General features: G+C 43.0%; 1 protein-coding gene and 1 non-coding gene across 11 annotated transcripts in view; both read right to left on the bottom strand.

Annotated features, from left to right (window-relative positions):
- CPQ (carboxypeptidase Q) overlaps positions 1-21,171 on the bottom strand; it is a 577,075-nt gene that overhangs the window by 37,391 nt on the left and 518,513 nt on the right. The window lies entirely within an intron of this gene.
- TRNAC-ACA (transfer RNA cysteine (anticodon ACA)) lies at positions 5,789-5,860 on the bottom strand. The gene has a single exon. It is a non-coding gene; the product is annotated as a tRNA-Cys (tRNA).

Here is a 21,171-nt window from a genome sequence, read left to right as displayed (position 1 = left end):
TGGCAGGAATGTTGTTCAGTCACTAAGCCGTGTCTGGCTCCTTACGATCCCATGGACTGCAGCACACCAGGCTCCCCTGTCCTTTATTATCTCCCAGAATTTGCTCAATTTCATGTACATTGAGTCGCTGATGCCAACTGACCATCTCATCCTCTGCCACCCTCTTCTCCTCCTGCCTTCAACCTTTCCCAGCATCAGAGTCTCTTCCAACGAGTCAGCTCTTCGCATCAGGTACGAATATAAAGAATGGGAAATGGTAAAAACCACTTAGGAAAACAGGCGGTTTCTTCCAAAGTTAAACATAGCTCCACTTCTAGATACTTCCCTAAGGAAGAAAATACATGTATCCACATAGAACATTTGTATAAGAATATATTGTAAAGAAACTATACCCCAATAAAAAATAAAATAAAAAGAATGTACCTAGAAGCTTTATGCATAAATACAAAAAAAAAAAAAAGCTCTGAAAAAAGCTAAATGTGCACTTAACAAGAAAATGGATAAACAAATTGTGGATGGAAAGTGCTCATCAGTAAAAAAGAATGAAAGTAAAAAGTGAAAGTGAAGTCGCTCAGTCGTGTCCAACTCTTTGGGATCCCATGGACTGTAGCCTACCAGGCTCCTCCATCCATGGGATTCTCCAGGCAAGAGTACTGGAGTGGGTTGCCATTTCCTTCTCCAGGGGATCTTCCCAACCTAGGGATCGAACCCGGGTCTCCTGAATTCCAGGCAGACGCTTTAACCTCTGAGCCACTGACAAATGCAACAACATGGATGAACCTAAACACACGACAGTGCCAAGTGTGATGCAATTCCTTGCAGTTATTCCATTTACACAAAGTTCAGGCACAGGCAGAACTGCGCATGGATAATAGAAGTCAGAATAGTGGTTGTCTCTGGGGATGGGGTGAGGTTGGGAGTTGTCTGGAAAGGAGAATGAAGAACCTATCTGGAAATGTTGCATCTTAACTTTGGGTGGTGGTTACCAAGGGATTCACGACTATCGAAACTTATCAAAGTGAGTGCATTTTACTGTATGTCAATTGTATTTCAGTAAAAAAAAAAAAAAAAAAAAAAAAAGGTATAGAACAAGAAAGGAGCTGGGTAAAGGACAGCATGGTTTCATGGAGATGCTGCCTTGAGCAGCTTCAGAGAGAAGATGGAGGACGGAGCAAAGATGTGATGGGCGCGGTGCGTGAGTGCTCCCAGTGGATGTCCTCACGTCTCAGTACAGCTGGAAGAGAGACCCTCGGTGAAGGGGACAAAAAGCGAGGGCTGGGGCTTGAGGAGCATAGACAAAGCTCAGAACAGGATGCTACAGACAATTAGGAAGGGGCTTTTCCTGAGATGATGGACACATTTTCAGAGTTACACATCATGGCTTGCTGATGGAGATCACTGGCTAGGCTGGGGACTGGCAGGGCATGGAGGATGAAAGCGTACGGTGCTCACTGAGAGCACACTCCAAGTGGGTCATGGCTAGAGGATAGGGATGAGATAGTGCAGGGCCAATGGAGATTGCAGAAGGGTCAAGGTTCTGGCTGTCAGGACGAAGAGGAGCAAGTCCAGGAGGCATAAGACATTTGACTGGTGGCTCAGACAGTAAAGAATCTGCCTGCAATGCAGGAGACCCAGATTTGATTCCTGAGGCAGAAAGCTCCCCTGGAGGAGGAAATGGTAACCCACTCCAGTATTCTTGCCTGGAGAATCCCATGGACAGAGGAGCCTGGGGGGCTACATTCCATGGGATCACAAAGAGTCAGACATGACTGAGCGACTAAGCACAGAAGACAGTGTTGATCAGTGAAGGTGGTTTTCCTATCCACGATGTCTGAAGGAGAGCAGTTCTGAATGATGGATAGGTTGAATGGTGATGACACAGCCTTGGAAGCTGGGAGTCACCAAGGATGGTGGCAGAAGACACATAGAAAGGGAGCCTGAGACGAAGGCTGAAGTCCTTGCAAATGCGGTGGCACGTCCCCAGTTACAAGTTCCTCTCTCTCCCCAGGTGAAGCGGAAGTTGACCTGAGCTTGGATTACAAAGTATTGCTTTAAATAATATGCAATTGGTTATATTTAACTCTTTCTATTCTATGAAGATGAAAATGCTTCAGGGTATATTTTAAAGTTGATTGTCATCAAGTCTCTATGAGTAACACAAAGTGGTTTTTATTCTCTTTTTATAAATGAGGAAAGGAGCCTTACTTCACCAAGGCTCCTCCCCACAGCCTTCCTTCTGATCAGGGTAGGATGTGGGTACACAAAAGTAATTGCTGAAACCACCGGACTACGCAGAAGGGGACTGCCCTTCAGAAAGGGCACAACGTGGCATAGGTTTCAGTGTTTGAAAAGAGCTGTACTGTGTTTTGACACTTCAAAAGTAAAATTTATGGGAAGAAATAGGTTGTTCTGTTCTTATTCATCTTTCCAGTTCTTTTATTGATTTTCTTATTGGAATAATTCCTTCAAGCCCTTAAAAATCTAAATTCTTATTTAGAGACTCCCAGACTCCTACATAAAGAAATATATTCCAAAGGCCAGTGGGGGCTTTTTGGTATATCATGAATCAGAAGGAAATGGCAGCAGAATTGTTTCTACTGCTTATTAACTGTGTAATCTCTTGACAAAATATTGCATCTTTGTGCTTGGAGTTCCTCGTGGGGAAATTATGCAAGTAAGAGCTCTACAAGGTTGGGATTTTTAATACTCTAAGAAAACAGTGAACCGTTAGTGAGCCCTTAAATAGAATTAGCAGCAACAAGAAAGTCAACTTAGACCTGAAGCAGCATTCTGGCAAGGTATTCTTAATCAGGCATCTTCTAGAAATGAGTGCTGATTAATAAGACGAGAACACCCACCCCCACAGCTACTTCCCCATCAGCATCAGTACCCACGTGCTCTGTCTTCCTGCCTGTTACCAAAGGAGAGTGATTCAGGCTTATGTTGCTGTTCAGCTGCCCAATCATGTCTGACTCCTTGTGACCCCATGGACAGCAGCACGCCAGGCCTCCCTGAATCTCATCATCTCCCGAAGTTTGCCCAGGTCCATGTCCATTGCATTGGTGATGCCACCCATCCATCTCATCCTCTGATGCCCTCTTCTGCTTCTGCCCTCAATCAAGGTGTGTGGGCTACAGGCCCTTTCCCTGTGCCACCAAATTACAGTGTAGAACTCCAGAGTCAAGAGTTCTAAACCTGAACCTAGTTTTCCAGGTTCTTATGGACTGTGTATTTGTCAATATCATGGGAAAAAACATTTTATCTAATAGTTTGTTAGTTTGATACAGAAATTTTACATACTGAAAATATATGCTGATTCCTTCTTTGATCTTATCCCAACCTCTTATATGCTGGGGTTGCCAAGGCTCAGTCTCAGAGCCTCTTCTCTTCTCTACACTCATTCCCATCTGATCCACCCAACCCATGGCTAGACTGCTGATGACTCCCAAATGGTTTCTCCAGCCCACACCTCTTTCTTAGTTTTATACTCTTTACTTGACATTTCCACTTGGATGCCTAACAGGCATCTCAAATGTGCACATGTACCAAAATATACTCCTGTTTTCTTTCCAAAATCCGTTCTAGTCACAGCCTTCCACATTCCACTTTATGCCAACCCCTCTTCCAACTGCTTAGGCCAAAAACCTTGCAGCCTTTTGGAATCACCTTTTACTCTTGCAATCTGTCAGGAAACCATGCTGGCTTTACATTTAAAATATATCCAAAATATGGCCATTTCTCACTACTTCTGCTGCCACACCCTGGTCCAAGCTCCAGTCACCTCTTGTCTGGACTACTGCAATCGCCTTCTCATAGGTCTCTCTTTTGGTCTATTCTCAATACAGACACCAGTGTGATATCATCCCAATATGACAGATCATGTCATTTTGCTCAAGATCCTGCAATGGTTTCCCCATTTCACTCTGAGGAAAAGTGAAAATCGTTAACATTCTTCAAAGCCCTATGTTCCCTAGACCCTGATACCTTTGGAGCACTCCCTCCCTTGCTGATTCAGCCTCAGCCACTCAGGTCTCTGTGAAGGTCCAGAAATGTGTCACGTGGATTCCTGAACCGGTATGTTGCTCTGGCTGTTCAGTCCGCTGGGAGGTTTCCCTCTGTTATCTGCTTAATATGTCTCCATCCACCTAATTCCCACACTCTCCTCTACTTTTCTTTACCCCATACCACTTACCATCGCCTAACAGTCTATATTTCCCTTTCCTACATCATGATGGAAATGTCATACATCTGTACTGTCCAGCACAGTAGCCCCCTGCCGTCTGTGGCTATCGAGCACTTCAAATGTACTTAGAATTGAATTTTAAATTTTACTTAATTTTAATTAATTTAAATTTATATTTTGTTTAAGTAGCCACACGTGGCTTGTGGCTAGCATCAGGAACAGCTCCAGAATCTGAGTACCATGAGACAGGGAACTTTGTTTCATTCACCAAGGTCACCTAAATACCCAGCAGAGTGCAAGACACACAGTAGGTACTCAATAAAAATGTGCTAATGAATGTGTGATCAAAGTCCAAGGCCAACTTGTTCAAGACCTGGCAGTCTACCGCTGGACAAGAGATAGAGGCAGAATCAGGAACTCAATAGGAAGCCCACTTTCCCAGCATATCAAAGAAGGATCCACAAGTCAAGGCAAGGGCTGTCTGTAAGTAAGGGCCCTGTAAGTAAAGTCTAGGCAAGGGTTTTCTGTAAGCAAAGGCCCTCTAAGTAAGCACAGTGCCTCACACATATAAATTAGGACAACAAACAGTCCCTCCTGCACAGAATCCAATCTCCAATCTCTACCAATGTGTAACCAACTCGGCTCATTTGTGGCCATCATCAGAATTCAAGGCAGAGGCTCCCCACAGGCATGGTCTTGCAGAGAAAGGTTAATACGAATGTGTAAAGCACTGCACCATCCCAACAGTGAGGAAAATGAAGGCAAGTATCAGCATCACTGATGAAAATGCTGAGGTCAGGGAATACAAGGTTTTATGCAATTGCATCTTGGAAACCGAGCAGAAGTCCTGAAGAGTTGTGGAAATTTATGTGAATTTGGTAGAATGAACATACCATGCAGGAAATTAAATAACCATTGTGTGAATGGTATTTTAAAAGCTATTTTGGAGATGAAGTAGAGAGTCAGTCTTACAATACCAAATCAAGATTTTCAAACTGTTTCCTTCCAAAATCTTATTTTGAAGACCCGTAAAACCAGTGCTTTCAGTATTACTAAGGTAGTGAAGAAGTTAAAAGTGCTTTACTAAGCTCCAATAATACTAAGGATTAGGCAATATTTTCCTTGTGTTATCTGACTAGCTCTTTAGGTTCCTATTAAAAGCAATAGATTTTTATGTCTCTAGTTTTTACTTAAAATACTTCAGCATATATTTATACACCCATGTTCATAGCAGCATCACTTATAGTAGCCAAAAGGTGGAACCAATTCAAATGTTCACTGGGTGAACATTTTGATAAACAAATAAATAAAACGTGGTATATACATACAATGGAATATTATTCAGCCTTAAAAAGAAATGAAATTCTGACACGTGCTACAACATGAAGACATTATGCTAAGTAAAATAATGCAGGAAAAACATTGTATGATTCCACATATATGAGAAATGTAGAATGGTCAAATTCATAGAGACAAAAAGTGAAGTCACTCAGTCATGTCCAACTCTTTGCGACCCCAGGGACTGTAGCCTGCAGGCTCCTCTGTCCATGGGATTTTCCAGGCAAGAGTACTGGAGTGGGTTGTCATTGCCTTCTCCAGGGGATCTTCCCAACCCAGGGATTGAACCTGGGTCTCCTGCATTGTAGGCAGATGCTTTACCATCTAAGCCACCAGGGAAGTCAGGGGAATGGTTATTTCCACTTTGGGAAGGGGAATTATTGTTAATATTGTTTTCTGGGTATAGAGCTCTAAGTTTTAGTTTGAGAAGATGAAAAAGTTCCGGAGATGGAAGGCATGGTGATGGGTAACAACGCGAATGTACATAATACCACAGAAGAGTACACTTAAAATTGGTTAAAAGGGTGAGTTTCCTGTTAAGTATGTTTTACTACTGAACAAAGACAGACAAAAATTATCAGCATGTGCCGTGTGATCCCGTGTGGCCATTTCTCAGGTTAAGCTATAACCAGGTGCTGGAATGTGCTGCATTCTAATAAAGAAAGCACATCGTGGGCTGGTCTTTCCCGTTAGCTCCCACAGGTGTCTGTTTCCTGTGTCTCAAATCACAAGCAGTGCTGTGCCAATTATACCAAAAGTCAGAAATGGTTCTTTCAATTGATGAAATTAGTAGTCGGTGATGCAGCATGGTGAATGTTAGAAATGTGCTCTTATTATTGAAATTTAAATACTACATTATATTCAGATGTGGACTGGCAGAAATTATTTGAGACCACCCCCATACTTGCTCCATCTGGGCATAAGAATGACCTAGTAGTGAAGCTGTCAGCTAAGTAGGAAACTCTTACCTCAAAATTTCTTCAGGGGCTACCGTGATTTACCAAGAAGAACCTAAGGGTCACAGATGGTCAAATCAGCCCAGGTCAGGTCACAGTCACACACACAGAGGCCAGAGGAAAGTTCTAGTGTCAAAGGACACAGGAAACCAATCTGTGAAGACTTGAATTATTAATCCTGGGAAAATACAATAGGTTGCTTAGTTTACTTCCCTCCTTGATTTTAGAGACAAAAATTGGGGCTCAGAAATGTTGAGTGATCTTTGTTAAGTGTTGAGTGATCTTTCTAAGTGTGAATGAATTTCATCTGCAGAAACTATAAGGGAGATATTAGATGTCATCATTATAGAAGAGCTACCGGTTTTGGAGGAATTAACATATGCGGGGCATACTATTAGGAGGTTCACCACGTGATTGCTAATTTTCACAAAATCCCTGCAGAGTGAACTACTGTCCTCAGTTTTCAGAGGAGGGGCTGAAGTTCAGAGTGGTCATGCCAGCAGATGTGGTGTGCACCACATTCACAGCCCCAATGCACACAACATTTCTCACCAGTTGTGGGCAACCTGAGCAGGGGGGGAGTCCCGGAGACAACACCTCTAGATCAGCACTTGGTCAATGAAGAATCCCCCTCCCAGGTTAGGTATCTCTGAGGTAAGTTCTATACAGTCTCCCAGAACCCGAAGTGCATCCAGTGGCCCACAGGAGGAACCTGCCCAAGAGCGTGCTGCTTGTTAACTTTCTTCCATTCCTAGACTCATTTCCTCACTCCCCATCAGTGCTTCTGGGATCACCTTTCAAATAAACTACCTGCCTCAAATCCCTGCCTCAGGGATGCTTTGGGGCAACTGTGTAATTTTCCAAGGTAACCCAGCCAGCCACCAGGTTGCAGAGTTGGATGGCGAACCCAAGTCTATCTATGTTTGAGGATCATGCTGCTCTTCTACAAATTTAATTACATCTTCCTGCCTGAGTAAGTAGAGATAAGATAGAAGGAGGCAATGGCTGTTTCAGCAAAAGCTCTTGAGATTTCTAAATGATGTGTTTGGTTAGTATCTCAAGTACTCATGTCTTTCGAGTTTCTACTCACCACTTTGCATCACAGAGACATGAAGCAAATTATCACAATGCTGTTCACAAATCTGATCCACGTGGGAAGTTGAAAAATGGCTCCCAAAGATGTCCACAATTCCAGACCCCCAAACCTGTTAATGTTCTTTTATTTACTGGTTAATTTTATCTTATTTTATTTGTTTAGCTGGGTCAGGTCCTAGCTGCAGCATGTGGGATTTTTGCTGTGGCCTGCGAGCTGCTCTCTGGCTGTGGCATGCAGGCTCCAGAGTGCACGCAGGCTCAGCAGCTGCCGAACGTGGGCTGAGTTGCCCCGTGGCCTGTGGGATATTAGTTCCCCACCCAGGGATCAAACCCACGTTCCCTGCGTTGGGAGGTGGATGCTTAACTACTGGACCACCAGGGAAGTCCCCGAATGTCTATATGACAAAAGGGAAATTTGCAGATGTAACTAAATTAAGAATCTTGAGATGGGAAGATTATTGTGGATTATCTGGGTAGATACAATATAATCACAAGGGTCCTTATAAGAGGGACTTAGAAGGAGTCAGATAAGGTGATAATGGAGTGAGGAAGGCAGAGATCAGAGTGATGCAGTCTGAGAATGGAGGGAGGGGCCACCGGTATCAATATTGGGAGACAAAAAAGATAAGGAAATGGGTTTCCCCTCACACCCTCTAGAAGGAACCATCCCTGCTAACACCTTAACTGTAGCCCCATGAAACTAATTTCTGACTTGCAACCCCTAAGACTGTAAGAGAACAAATTTGTGTTGTTTTAGGCCAAGTTTGTGGTGGTCTATTACAGGGGTGACAGGAAACTGACACAGTTAGCTAAACATTACCAGTGATAATGATAATATAATAATAGGTAATATTTGGACTTCCCTGGTGGCTCAGTGGTAAAGAACCCACCTGCCAATTCAGGAAATATAAGAGATGTGAGTTTGATCCCTGGGCCAGGAAGATCCCCTGGAGGAATGCATGGCAGCCCACTCCAGTATTCTTGAGTGGAGAATCCCATGGGTAGAGGAGCCTGGTGGGCTACAGTCCATGGGGTCTCCGAGAATTGGACACAACTGAGCGACTAAACCACCACCAGACACTGTTTATTCCTAGTGATAATAGTTAAATAATAACAGATAAAGTTATTCAGCCCTGACCATGTCTAGGCATAGTTCTGGGAACTTTATTAGACCATCAAACCTCTAGTCCTCATAAAAAGAGTGAGGAACTATTTCTAATTTCCCCATTTTAGAGATGAGGAAGCTGAGACTTAGGTTCAGAACTTGCCTCAAGTCACAAGCTAATACCTGAACTCAGGCTTTTCTGACCCCAAACCACATTTCTAATAACATTTCCAAAATCTGAATCCTCAACACTGAGAGTAAAAGGAGGTGAGTGTAAGGACACTGGTTGTCAGTGTCGCACAGCAGCCGCCTTGGCCTTTGCATGAAGAACAGAAGAGAAACAGTAACATACACAGCCTTCCTGTTGGACACCAGTCGCTCTGGTCCTCACTCGATTCTCCCAGCACACCACCTCTTTCCTCTTCGTCTTCATGTTTCTGGAAAAGGGCAGCTTAACCCAAACATACTGCTGGTTGGACAAGGGTAATTTAGTAATCAGGTGTTTTGGTTTCTAAGGTATTCTTATCTTCTAGCTTCTATCAGAATTGAGCTAACAAGAAATTACCCAGCAGCTTTCTTGAAATCAGGAGTAGCTTTGAAAACCCAGAATGAAACACATCCATTTTTACTTTTTTTTTTTTTTTTTAGTTTGAGTGCTTTTTCATTTTAAAAACAAACAAAAAGCTCAAGTGATCACATTTTAAAAGGGAGCAGGATTTGCCTGGTTCACATAGCTTGACCTTGTCTAAGTATACAGTACTGTATATGCTTCCAGAGCAGGAAATGGTCTCATTATACCTTTTCTCTGCTAAGCACTCAGTATAAGGTGAGCTATAAGTAAACCCAAGGGGATTGGGGGTGGCAGAGTCACTAGTCCAATAAATAAATAAAGAAGAGCCAAATAAATGAAGAAAGCAAGATGTGAGAAGGGACGTTGACAGCGGGCTTTCATATCAGTCCTGCATCTATGCATTTTAATCATATGCACTTATACACTTCTGGGCCATTAACAGTGATAAGGGGGTTCTGTATTTGCAACTTTGTGGAGCCATCCCTCACTCCAGGATAGTAAGTAGTTTTCCTTTTGTCTGTATCAACTCTGACCTAGTGGTGTGTTAGCCGCTTAGTCATGTCTGTCTCTTTGCAACCCAATGGACTGGGGCTGGCCAGGCTCTTCTGTCCATGGGATTCTCCACACAAGAATTCTGGAGCAAGTTGCCATCTCCTTCTCCAAGTAGCACTGGCTTCTAAAACCCTAAATGGCAAAAAGAACTAATGGCCAAACCAAGACTCAGCTGGAAAGAATGTGTGATTGATTAGTGATGTCTGCTTTGAACTGAAAATAAGAGGAGTGCTGTGCATTTGCAGAAAACTTCCACACAACTAACTGTAGGCAGAGCTTACTGTCCAAATTTGTTTCAAGACAATGCCATCATCTGAAACTGTCTCTACGCTGTGAATATGTAGTTTTCACTTCTGCCTCCTCAATAGTTTCTTTCACTCACAACCACTGGATCTTGCTTTTTGCTTCTAGGCATACTAAGAAACAATGACTTTAATTTGAAAATGTATTTGAAAAGAAGTTTAAATCGATGTTTGTCAAGTTCTCTAAAGATAAGAAATGCTACATATTCCCCAAAACATCAGCAACAATCAAGCTTTGTTTAACATTCTTAAACAATACAAGTGTGCTTGGGTATTATTCTAATCAAGTTCCTTAACTGACTCAGTGAATCAATGGATCTTTACTTCCCACATATAACTTTGTGAAATGAATATATCCAATTAATTGTAATTTAAATTAATTACACAAATTTAACTTTACAGCCACTTTTAAAGTTTACTTAGGAATCTTAAAAGACTTTTCTCACTTTGTCCTATTTTGAAATTATTCAATAAGAAGTGAATAGAGTTCATCTTTTTACCTATTTCTTCCCAGGAACACATCCTAGGCCGTTCTATGAACCATTTTTCCCATTCTAAGAGGACCTCCACAATCAAAAGGTCACCCAGAACATTATTTTCATCAATAGTAACAAAAAGAATGCCATCTCTTAAATAGTTCAAGTTTACAACTTTTCACCTATTGTATCTTCTTGATTTTTATTTAATATATCTTTTAGTAGTATCCCCAAATTATAGATTTTAAATTAGGTTATTGAATAAATGGTAGTTCAGTTCAGTTCAGTCCAGTCACTCAGTCGTGTCCGACTCTTTGCGACCCCATGAATCGCAGCACGCCAGGCCTCCCGGTCCATCACCAACTCCCGGAGTTCACTCAAACTCACGTGCATAAAGTCGGTGATGCCATCCAGCCATCTCATCCTCTGTCGTCCCCTTCTCCTCCTGCCCCCAATCCCTCCCAGCATCAGAGACTTTTCCAATGAGTCAACTCTTCGCATCAGGTGGCCAAAGTACTGGAGTTTCAGTTTCAGCATCAGTCCTTCCAATGAACACTCAGGACTAATCTCCTTTAGAATGGACTGGTTGGATCTCCTTGCAGTCCAAGGGACTCTCAGGAGTCTTCTCCAACACCACAGTGCAAAAGCATCAATTTTTCAGCACTCAGTTTTCTTCACAGTCCAACTCTCGCATCCATACATGACCACAGGAAAAACCATAGCCTTGACTAGACAGACCTTTGTTGGCAAAGTAATGTCTCTGCTTTTTAACATGCTATCTAGGTTGGTCATAACTTTCCTTCCAAGGAGTAAGCGTCTTTTAATTTCATGACTGCAGTCACCATCTGCAGTGATTTTGGAGCCCAGAAATAAAAAGTCTGACACTGTTTCCACTGTTTCCCCATCTATTTCCCATGAAGTGATGGGACCGGATGCCATGATCTTCGTTTTCTGAATGTTGAGCTTTAAGCCAACTTTTTCACTCTCCTCTTTCACTTTCATCAAGAGGCTTTTTAGTTCCTCTTCATTTTCTGCCATGAGGGTGGTGTCATCTGCATATCTGAGGTTATTGATATTTCTCCCAGCAATCTTGACTCTGGCTTGTGCTTCTTCTAGCCCAGTGTTTCTCATGATGTACTCTGCATAGAAGTTAAATAAGCAGGGTGACAATATACAGCCTTGACGTACTCCTTTTCCTATTTGGAACCAGTCTGTTGTTCCATGTTCTAACTGTGGCTTCCTGACCTGCATATAGGTTTCTCAAGAGGCAGGTCAGGTGCTCTGGTATTCCCATCTCTTTCAGAATTTTCCACAGTTTATTGTGATCCACACAGTCAAAGGCTTTGGCATAGTCAATAAAGCAGAAATAAATATTTTTCTGGAACTCTCTTGCTTTTTCCATGATCCAGCGGATGTTGGCAATTTGATCTCTGTTTCCTCTGCCTTTTCTAAAACCAGCTTGAACATCTGGAAGTTCATGGTTCACGTCTTGCTGAAGGCTGGCTTGCAGAATTTTGAGCATTACTTTACTAGTGTGTGAGATGAGTGCAATTGTGCAGTAGTTTGAGCATTCTTTGGCATTGGAATGAAAACTGACCTTTTCCAGTCCTGTGGCCACTGCTGAGTTTTCCAAATTTGCTGGCATATTGAGTGCAGCACTTTCACAGCATCATCTTTCAGGATTTGAAATAACTCAAGTGGAATTCCATTACCTCCACTAGCTTTGTTCACAATGATGCTTTCTAAGGCCCACTTGACTTTATATTCCAGGATGTCTGGCTCTAGGTAAGTGATCACACCATTGTGATTATCTTTGTCGTGAAGATCTTTTTTGTACAATTGTTCTGTGTATTCTTTCCACCTCTTCTTAATATCTTCTGCTTTTGTTAGGTCCAAAACATTTCTGTCCTTTATCGAGCCCATCTTTGCATAAAATGTTCCCTTGGTATCTCTAATTTTCTTGAAGAACTAGATAGAAACCCAAATGGTGTGACAAAGTCCATACTTGCATGCCTGGTGTGCCTGGTTTCTACCACGTCACCGTGTGATTCTCTGACCTGAGTTAAGCCCATTTCCCCACTGCACTGTGATCATTCCCTCTTCTCTGCTTCTCTTTTCTCGACTCCTGGCTCAGTCTGCCCGTCTGACTCTCTCTAGCCACTCGAAGCCTATTACTCTTCATGGCTCTGCTCAACTCTACCATCTTCATGGATTGCTGCTATTTGTGCTGAGCTCCTTCAACTCCCTGTATGTTGTCTCATCTCCATTCATTTAACAAATACGCCTAAAGGAGCCACTACATACCAAGTCCTACTTAGGCACTAGGGATTCAGCAGTGAATAAGGCTGCTTCTCATGGAGTTCCAATTGGGGTTCCTGCTTCTAGGGTCCACCTCTGGGTTTTAAGCTTCTTTACAACAGTAACCATGCTTGTGTCTTCTCTATGCCTATGAAAGAGCAATGTAACTTCACTGCTGTACAGCTTATCACTAATAAAGTGTTGTCCTGGTTGTGTGAGTATATAGCCAGCTAATGTCAGAGGACTGAGCAAGCAACCTTACTTGAGATACAAGCTCACTCCATTCTCTAACAATTTTCTAACTCTGGGGAATTCACAATACTGTTGGATAAGTGACTTTAGAAAATCTTGAGGAGGATATTGCCTGGAGATGCTTCCTTGTCCATGCTAAAGCAAAATCCAAAATATTCATTCCTTAGAAATATGTCTGGGAAGTTCCACCAAACTTGGGAACAGCAGTTGAAGAGGTTTTGAATCATTATGCCTCATTGACATGTTCTTCCCTCCTTTGATCTTTTCCTTGAGGGTAACTAGAATTACTCTTACAACATTTCAGGGGTGGTGAAAACTTAACACTATGAGAATACTTGCTCAGGAAAAAACCCAAAACCATATTTTAAGATTTATTATAACCAAAATGAACAAGGGTGGAATTGACCCCGCCAACCAAATAAACAACAAAAACACCACTTTCCTCTCTCAAGTATGATAGGAAGTGATCAAGAAGTTGTTTTAGGACTTCTTCCAGAGAATTCATCTTAGGAAATCTGGCATCTAGAATGTTTTTAAGACTTGATTTAAAAAGATACTTGCTTGCTGTGTTAAATTAAACTTATATTTAACAGCCTAAGGCAGTCTCCTCCACAAAATTTCCCTCTGAATTTTGTAGACACACACACACCCACACCCACACACACCCACACCCATGTCTTCCTTGAGGAATCATGAGATTTCAGTAGCTGTCTGTGGGAACTGATTTGCATAAAGTCCCCTTTTTCCTTATGGGAGGACACGAGAAGGGGAACTTGGGACTCCTGCCAACTCTTCTGTGTACCTCCTGGCAAGCTACCTCCAGAGGCCTGTGATGCCAGCCTGGGACATCCAGAGCCACACAGGGAAGTGTGAGAGCTCACCTGGTACCTGTGAACACGGTGGATTTGTGTCATGCCTCAGGACACAGTTGTTGAAACAGAATCTTAGCCATAAGCAGGGGTATGGCACTGGCTTATGCTGCTACACTTATCTCTCAAAATTGATCCTAGGGATGTTTGCAGAAGGTTTTGAACCTTTGGAAACAGAGAATCTCTGGAAGAAGAAGTAGGCTTTCTGTAAAGAGTTGCTGTCTAGAGCTGATGTGGAGAGGGGGCTATGCCTTCTCTCTGAAGGACCTAGAAGCAGTCTGAGAAGGAGAAGATCTCTGGAGAAAGCCATTTGGAGTTGATGTTAGAACATGACATGGTAAGGCTGGCCCCCAACAGACTGAGCATCTTAAGAGCAGACACTGTCTTGCTCGTGAGGGACTCACTATGACCTAGGACAGGGTCCGACTCACGGTAGGACCTCAGTGTTTTTGAACTGAACTAAATCAGAAGCAGCTGCAGAAAGCTATGATCAGGGAAAAAGCAGGGAGGGCAAAGTTGAGAGGACTATATTATTTGTGTGTTCCCTATGTTCTCCACCAACCTATGGATATCTGAGAGTGGGGAAGGCGACTTTGAAACTTTCAAAATATGCATAATAACTAGGATAATGAAGAGGATGACTGTGATAGAGATAATACTAGGTGTTCACGAAGCCACTTTATTTCTTTCCTGAACACAGGAAGGCTACATTTCCCAGGTTCCTTGTATCTAGACAGGGCTATGTAACATGCTCTGGGCAATGGGATGTAGGGCAGAAGTGATATATGCTACTTCCAGGACTTTTCTAGCGGTCCAGTGGTTAAGACGCTGTGCTGCCACTGCAGAGGGCATGGGTTCGATCCCTGATTGGAGAACTAAGATCCCACAAGCCTTGCAGTGTGGCCAAAAAGAAAACCAAAACAACAACAACAACAACAAAACCTGTATTACTTCCAGGGCCTGGCTCCAAACTCCTCTCCTGCCATCTTCCAAGTCCTTCCTTCCTTCCTCCCCTCTCCCCTTCTCTCCCCTCCTCATCCCCCTTTCCCTGAATGGACGCAGAGGTTTCAGTGGAGGACTTAGAATGTTTGGGGGCACAGCGAGGCCAGTAGAAGGGAGGAGTCCAAGAACCTGAAGACTGCGTGGGGCACAGCGTCTCCTCCCAAACACTCACCCCACTGGACTGTGACCTGGGTAAGAACAAAGCATTTATTTGTTAAGTCCCTGAGCTGGGGCTGATCATCGTAGCTGCCAGCATTACAGCTCTGACAGATAAAAGGCCACCAGATTCTGTGTCAGTTATAGGGACCTGGCATCCACTGGTTCCTGACTGCGGGCAGGACTAGAAAATGGGGATTACAGTCATGTGCTTATGTGTACACTGAATCACAGATGCAACTTCTTTAGCATTTTCCCTATGCAAGGCATCAGATAGCAAGCAAGGATTTCAAAATGACTCTTTGTGTACTCATACATTAAAAGAAGCGAGTCTAAGGCTGACATATTCACCAAGTAATGTCAGAGCTGGCTGCTACCGGCTTCAGGACATCAACCCTGAATATTCAGAATAATCAGAAGGACTGATGCTGATGCTGAAGCTCCAATACTTTGGCCACCTGATGCGAAAAACTGAGCCCTTGGAAAAGACCCTGATGCTGGGAAAGATTGAAGGTGGGAGGAGAAGGGGATGGCAGAGGATTAGATGGTTGGATGGCATCACTGAGTCGATGGACATGAGTTTGAGCAAGCTCTGGGAATTGGTGATGGACAGGGAAGCCTGGTGTGGTGCAGTCCATGATGTCACAGAGTCAGACATGACTTAGTGACTGAATAACAAAAGCCTCAGGTTTCCTATGACTGTTACCTATTTTCCCTAAGAAAATGCATCCAAAAAAATAATTCTGTGTTAAACAAACAAGGGATCAGACTCACTGAGCAAAATCCTTGCAAGGATCTCCTAAGAAATCCAGAGTAGAAGAGCCGGGCTCACTGTGCTGCTTTCTAGGAACCAACAACTTTTCAAGACCAGAAGCACAAGGTTCAGTTTCAAGGCCTCAGGATAGCTCAATTTTCTCCTGGGATGTTAAGATACCATTAAAAACATAAGCTCACCTTATTGTCCAGGGAAGTAGGTACACTTAGACCAACTAATGTGCAAATGCATGAGCTCTGGGAAGGAAGCATGCATCAGTTTAAAGCTTTGGGGCATACTTCCTTGCTTCCAGAGACCCCTGCATGGCAGCGACCAATGGGTTCCGAACCAGGAGTGACTGTCTTCTACCTCAACCCCTCCTTTCTCTGGAGGGAGAAAGACTGCTGAAGCCTCCTGCTTTTGTTTCACTCCTCTGTCATAAAGTCAAGTAATAAGAGGTGGTTGTTCTTTTCCCTGCAACCACTCTTTAAATGCCATAACACTCTTCACCCCTGGTCATCTTCACCCACTAGGATCCAACTTTTCAGGAGCATGAGATGCCACCTCTTCTAAAAAAAGGCTTTCCTGAGTTTTTCTCAACCAGGCTTAAACTTTCTCATTACTTAATTTTCATATCACTTGTAAGTTCTACCATTTATAGTATTTTTCCCAGTTGTTGTGGTATGTCTGTATATTATTTACATGTCTAGGTGATAAACTTGAGAGAAGTATATTTTATTCACAGACCTATTGGGTTGGTGCAACAGTAATTGCAGTTTTAGATTGCAGTGCATTTTAAATCATTATAACTAGACTCAAACACACCTTTATTAATCAAAATAGGAACCATTACACTCAACGCATTTTTGCCAATGAGAAATAAGCTTGTGTGTTCCTGTAATGTAAAAATCCGTGCGTCAAGACTCAGTGAACTCCTGGAAAGCATTTCTACCTCATTCTGGTTGTGGAAGCATTTTCCTGGCAAAACGTTGTTGAGATGCTTTAAGAGGTGGTAGTCGGTTGGCAAGAGGTCAGGTGAACACGGCTGATGAGGCAAAGCTTGGTGCCCAATCGTTCAGCGCTGGAAGCACTGGTGGGGTGGTGTGCAGTCCAGCACAGTCACGGAGAAAAGCTGGGCCTTCTCTGTTGACCGAGTCTGGCTGCAGGTGTTGCAGTTTTCGGGGCGTCTCATCAATTTGTTGAGTGTACCTCTCAGATGTAATGGCTTCCCCAGGATTCAGAATGCTGTAGCGGATCAGACCAGCAGCAGACCACCAAACAGTGACTATGACCCTCTTTTTGGTGCAAGTTTGGCTTTGGGAAGTGCTTTGGAGCTTCTTCTCAGTCCACCCACTGAGCTGGTCATCACTGGCTGCTGTGTAAAACCCACTTTTGGTCGCACGTCAGAATCTGATCAAGAAATTGTTCGTTGTTGTCGTGTAGAATAAGAGAAGACAACACTTCAAAATGACGATTTTTCTTTTTTGATTTGCAGTCAATTCATGAGACACCCACGAACCGAGATTTTCACTCTTCCTATTTGCTTCAAATGCCTAATTCCTGTAGAATGGTCAACACTGAGTTCTTCAGCAACTTCTTGTGTAGTTGTAAGAAGATCAATGTCAAGATCAAGATGATTGCTCTCAGCTGGTCATTGTCAGCTCCTGACAGCCAGCCACTGTGTTCCTCATCTTCAAGGCTCCCATCTCCTTTGCAAAGCTTCCTGAACCACCACTGCACTGTACGTTTGTTAGCAGTTCCTGGGCCAAATGCATTGTTGATGTTGAGAGTTGTCTCTACTGCTTTACCGCCCATTTTGAATTTGAGTAAGAAAATCTCTTGAATCTGCTTTTTGTCTAACATCATCTCCCTAGACTAAAATAAATATAAAATAAACAGCAAGTAAGAAGCCATTAGCAAAAAACATAAGGTGAGAAATGCACATTAAAATGATGTATAACATAACCACATTTATTTAAGAATGGATCCTGATATCAAACAGATAACTTCAACAATGCAAAACTGCAATTACTTTTGCACCAACCTAATAATTCAATTAGAAATTAGATATGTAATGAACATTTGGGTTGAGTTTCCAGGCCTTCTCTCTCACAGAGTAATAGGATGGACTAAGGTTAGTATCAGGACATGGAAAATATTTCTCCTTTCTTTTTGTGCTCTGGACTACTCTTCCATGCTTTCAAATCCCAACTTCACTATTTATAAGGTGTATCATTTGGCTAAGGTACTTTCTTCTCTCATCTCTAGTTCCTTCACCCATAAAATGAAATTAACAATATATATAAAAAGAAAGGCCCTAGCATATAGTAAGAACTCAATAAATGTAATCATTATCAGCATCACAAGATTTCACTAGAAAACTATGGATGTCTTTGTTATTTTACACAGGGATAGCAAACTCAAATGCTTTAGGGTCCAGGTAGGTAGTGTGAGTGAGTGGAAGAAAGAATGGATGAGTAAAGTGAGATGCTTGATGTTCAGAAGTAGGTGGTGAGGAAAACAAGTAGCTGATTACAATGTACATAACAGTCTTATGGACTCTGTGGGAGAGGGAGAGGGTGGGAAGATTTGGGAGAATGGCATTGAAACATGTAAAATATCATGTAGGAAACGAGTTGCCAGTCCAGGTTCGATACACGATACTGGATGCTTGGGGCTGGTGCACTGGGACGACCCAGAGGGATGGTATGGGGAGGGAGGAGGGAGGAGGGTTCAGGATGGGGAACACATGTATACCTGTGGCAGATTCATTTTGATATTTGGCAAAACTAATACAATTATGTAAAGTTTAAAAATAAAATAAAATTTAAAAAATAGTATGATTAATGCTGTGTTACAGGTTCTATGAAAAGAATCAACAGGAGGGGCACCAAACAGCCTTACATACCAAATGGAGATATAACGACAAAAGCAGCAAGTGTAACAATTGCCAGCATTTCCTGAATGAGCATGTAAAGAAGCCATCTGAGCTGAGCCTAAAATTAGAAATTAGCTGGGAGGATTAAAAAGGAAGACAGTTAGAAGCAGAAGAAACAGTATATAAAAGGAGGAATTCTGAAATAATTTAGTGTTTTTAAGGAACTTTGTGAGTTTCCCAGGTTGCTCAGATGGTAAAGTATCTGCCTGAAATGCGGAACACCTGCGTTCAATCCCTGGGTTGGGAAGATCCCCTGGAGAAGGAAATGGCACCCCACTCCAGTACTCTTGCCTGGAAAATCCCACAGATGGAGGAGCCTGGTAGGCTACAGTCCATGGGGTCACAAAGAGTCGGACACGACTGAGCGACTTCACTTTCACTTAAGGAACTTTGAGTAGGATATTACGGCCAGAGTGGAGGTCCACAGGGAAAACTGGTAAGAGCCCAGGCTAGAGAATTTGACCAGTGTCAGGTCATGAAAGACCTTATATGTCTTGCTCTAGAGTTTGCCTAGAAAGCAATGGGAAGTGACATTTTAGGAAAATGGGTAGAAACAATGTAGTAATAAGGAATTTGAGTACTGTAACTTAAAGCACAATAAACAGAGAGGAGGCTACATTTAGAAGGTGGAACTGGTGTGTCTCAGGGTCTGATTGAATGGATACGGTTGACTGAGGAAGAGACGGCCACGTCAGTACAAAGCCTGCAGGTCTGAGTGACTAGGATGACTCTCTGCTCTTCCTAGAGATGGGCTGCGGTGAGAGTGAGAAAAGTTCAGCTTCAGACACGTGGAGTTAAGAACCTACAGGGCACTGAAAACCTTCCCCGGTGGCTTAGCTGGTAAAGAATCCACCTGCAATGCAGGAGACCTGGGTCCGATCCCTGGTTTGAGAAGATCCCCTGGAGGAGGGCATGGCAACCCACTCCAGTATTCTTGGCTGGAGAATCCCCATGGACAGAGGAGCTTGGTGGGCTACACCCCATGGGGTCACAAAGAGTTGGACATGACTGAGCGACTAAGCACAGGGGCACCCAAGTGGTAACAGTGGCTACATGGATTTCAGCACCTGGAGATATAGATTTGGGGATCTATAGAGTTATCTTCTAGGAACAGTGAGTTGAAAAAGAGTTTAAGGATGATACCTTATAGAAACTAACACCGAAGAAGCCAGTGCAAGGAGAGAAACTTGAAAAAGAAGAGAGAAAAGGAGGTGCAAAACTGGGGAAGAGAAGTGCAAAGAAGTTAAGGAAGTAAAGAGCTGCAAGATGTGGACAGTGTTTGACAGTGCCAATGCTGGAGAATGGCATTGAAACATGTATAATATTATATATGAAACGAGTCGCCAGTCCAGGTTCGATGCATGATACTGGATGCTTGGGGCTGGTGCACTGGGACGACCCAGAGGGATGGTATGGGGAGGGAGGAGGGAGGAGGGTTCAGGATGGGAAACACATGTATACCTGTGGCGGATTCATTTTGATATATGGCAAAACCAATACAATATTGTAAAGTTAAAAAATAAAATAATATAAAAAAAAAGTTAAAAAAAAAGGGCTAAAATGGGCCCATTTGATTTGGGCAAAAGGAAGACCTTTGAGTCCTGGGAAGGGCAGTCTTGGTGGACTGCTTCAGGTGGAACTCAGTCCGTAGTGTGAAAAGGAATGAATGGGAGGACATGAGCTGGGATGCAAAGAAAAGAAAGAGCTGGAAGGTCATGGAGTCATGGAAACGTGTTTATGATTTTTTCTTAATGCTAAAGACTTGAGGATATTTTATATTCTGAAGGGAAAACTTTCAGGGAAGAAAGAGGACTGAGGCCATAGAATTTGCTGCTGTTGTTTAGTTGCTAATCATGTCCGACTCTTTGAGACCCCATGGACTGCAGCCTACCTGGCTCCTCTGTCCATGGGATTCTCCAGGCAAGAATACTGGAGTGGGTTGCCATGCCACCCTCCAGAGGATCTTCCTGACCCAGGGATCGAACCTGTGACTCCAGCTTGGCAGGAGAATTCTTTACCACTGAGCCACCTGGGAAGCCAAAGCTATTGAATAGAAACTCTAATTTTCAGTTTGAGGTGCTTGAGGGGATACAAGGATATAGGACCCAGAATGTAGCCTGAGATAAGAAGACACATATCCTACTGTATCCAAAAGGGAGAACGAGAAAGGATGGATATTGGATGGCTCTTTGCTGAGCGAGGGAGCAAATGGAGCGCAGGAGAATGTCAGTGGAGACGGTTTGGGAGAGGAAGTGACTGAGGACACGTTGCCGAAGTATGAGGCCTCATCAAGGGTTCAGCCAAGGTCGGAGGTCTTGAGTCTG

The sequence above is a fragment of the Bos grunniens genome, chromosome 14 (assembly GCF_055505025.1).
Source record: "Bos grunniens cultivar Pamir isolate PY7600 chromosome 14, Bosgru_T2T1.0, whole genome shotgun sequence".
In the NCBI taxonomy this organism is placed as follows: Eukaryota; Metazoa; Chordata; class Mammalia; order Artiodactyla; family Bovidae; genus Bos; species Bos grunniens.
This window is presented reverse-complemented; position numbering and strand designations above follow the sequence as displayed.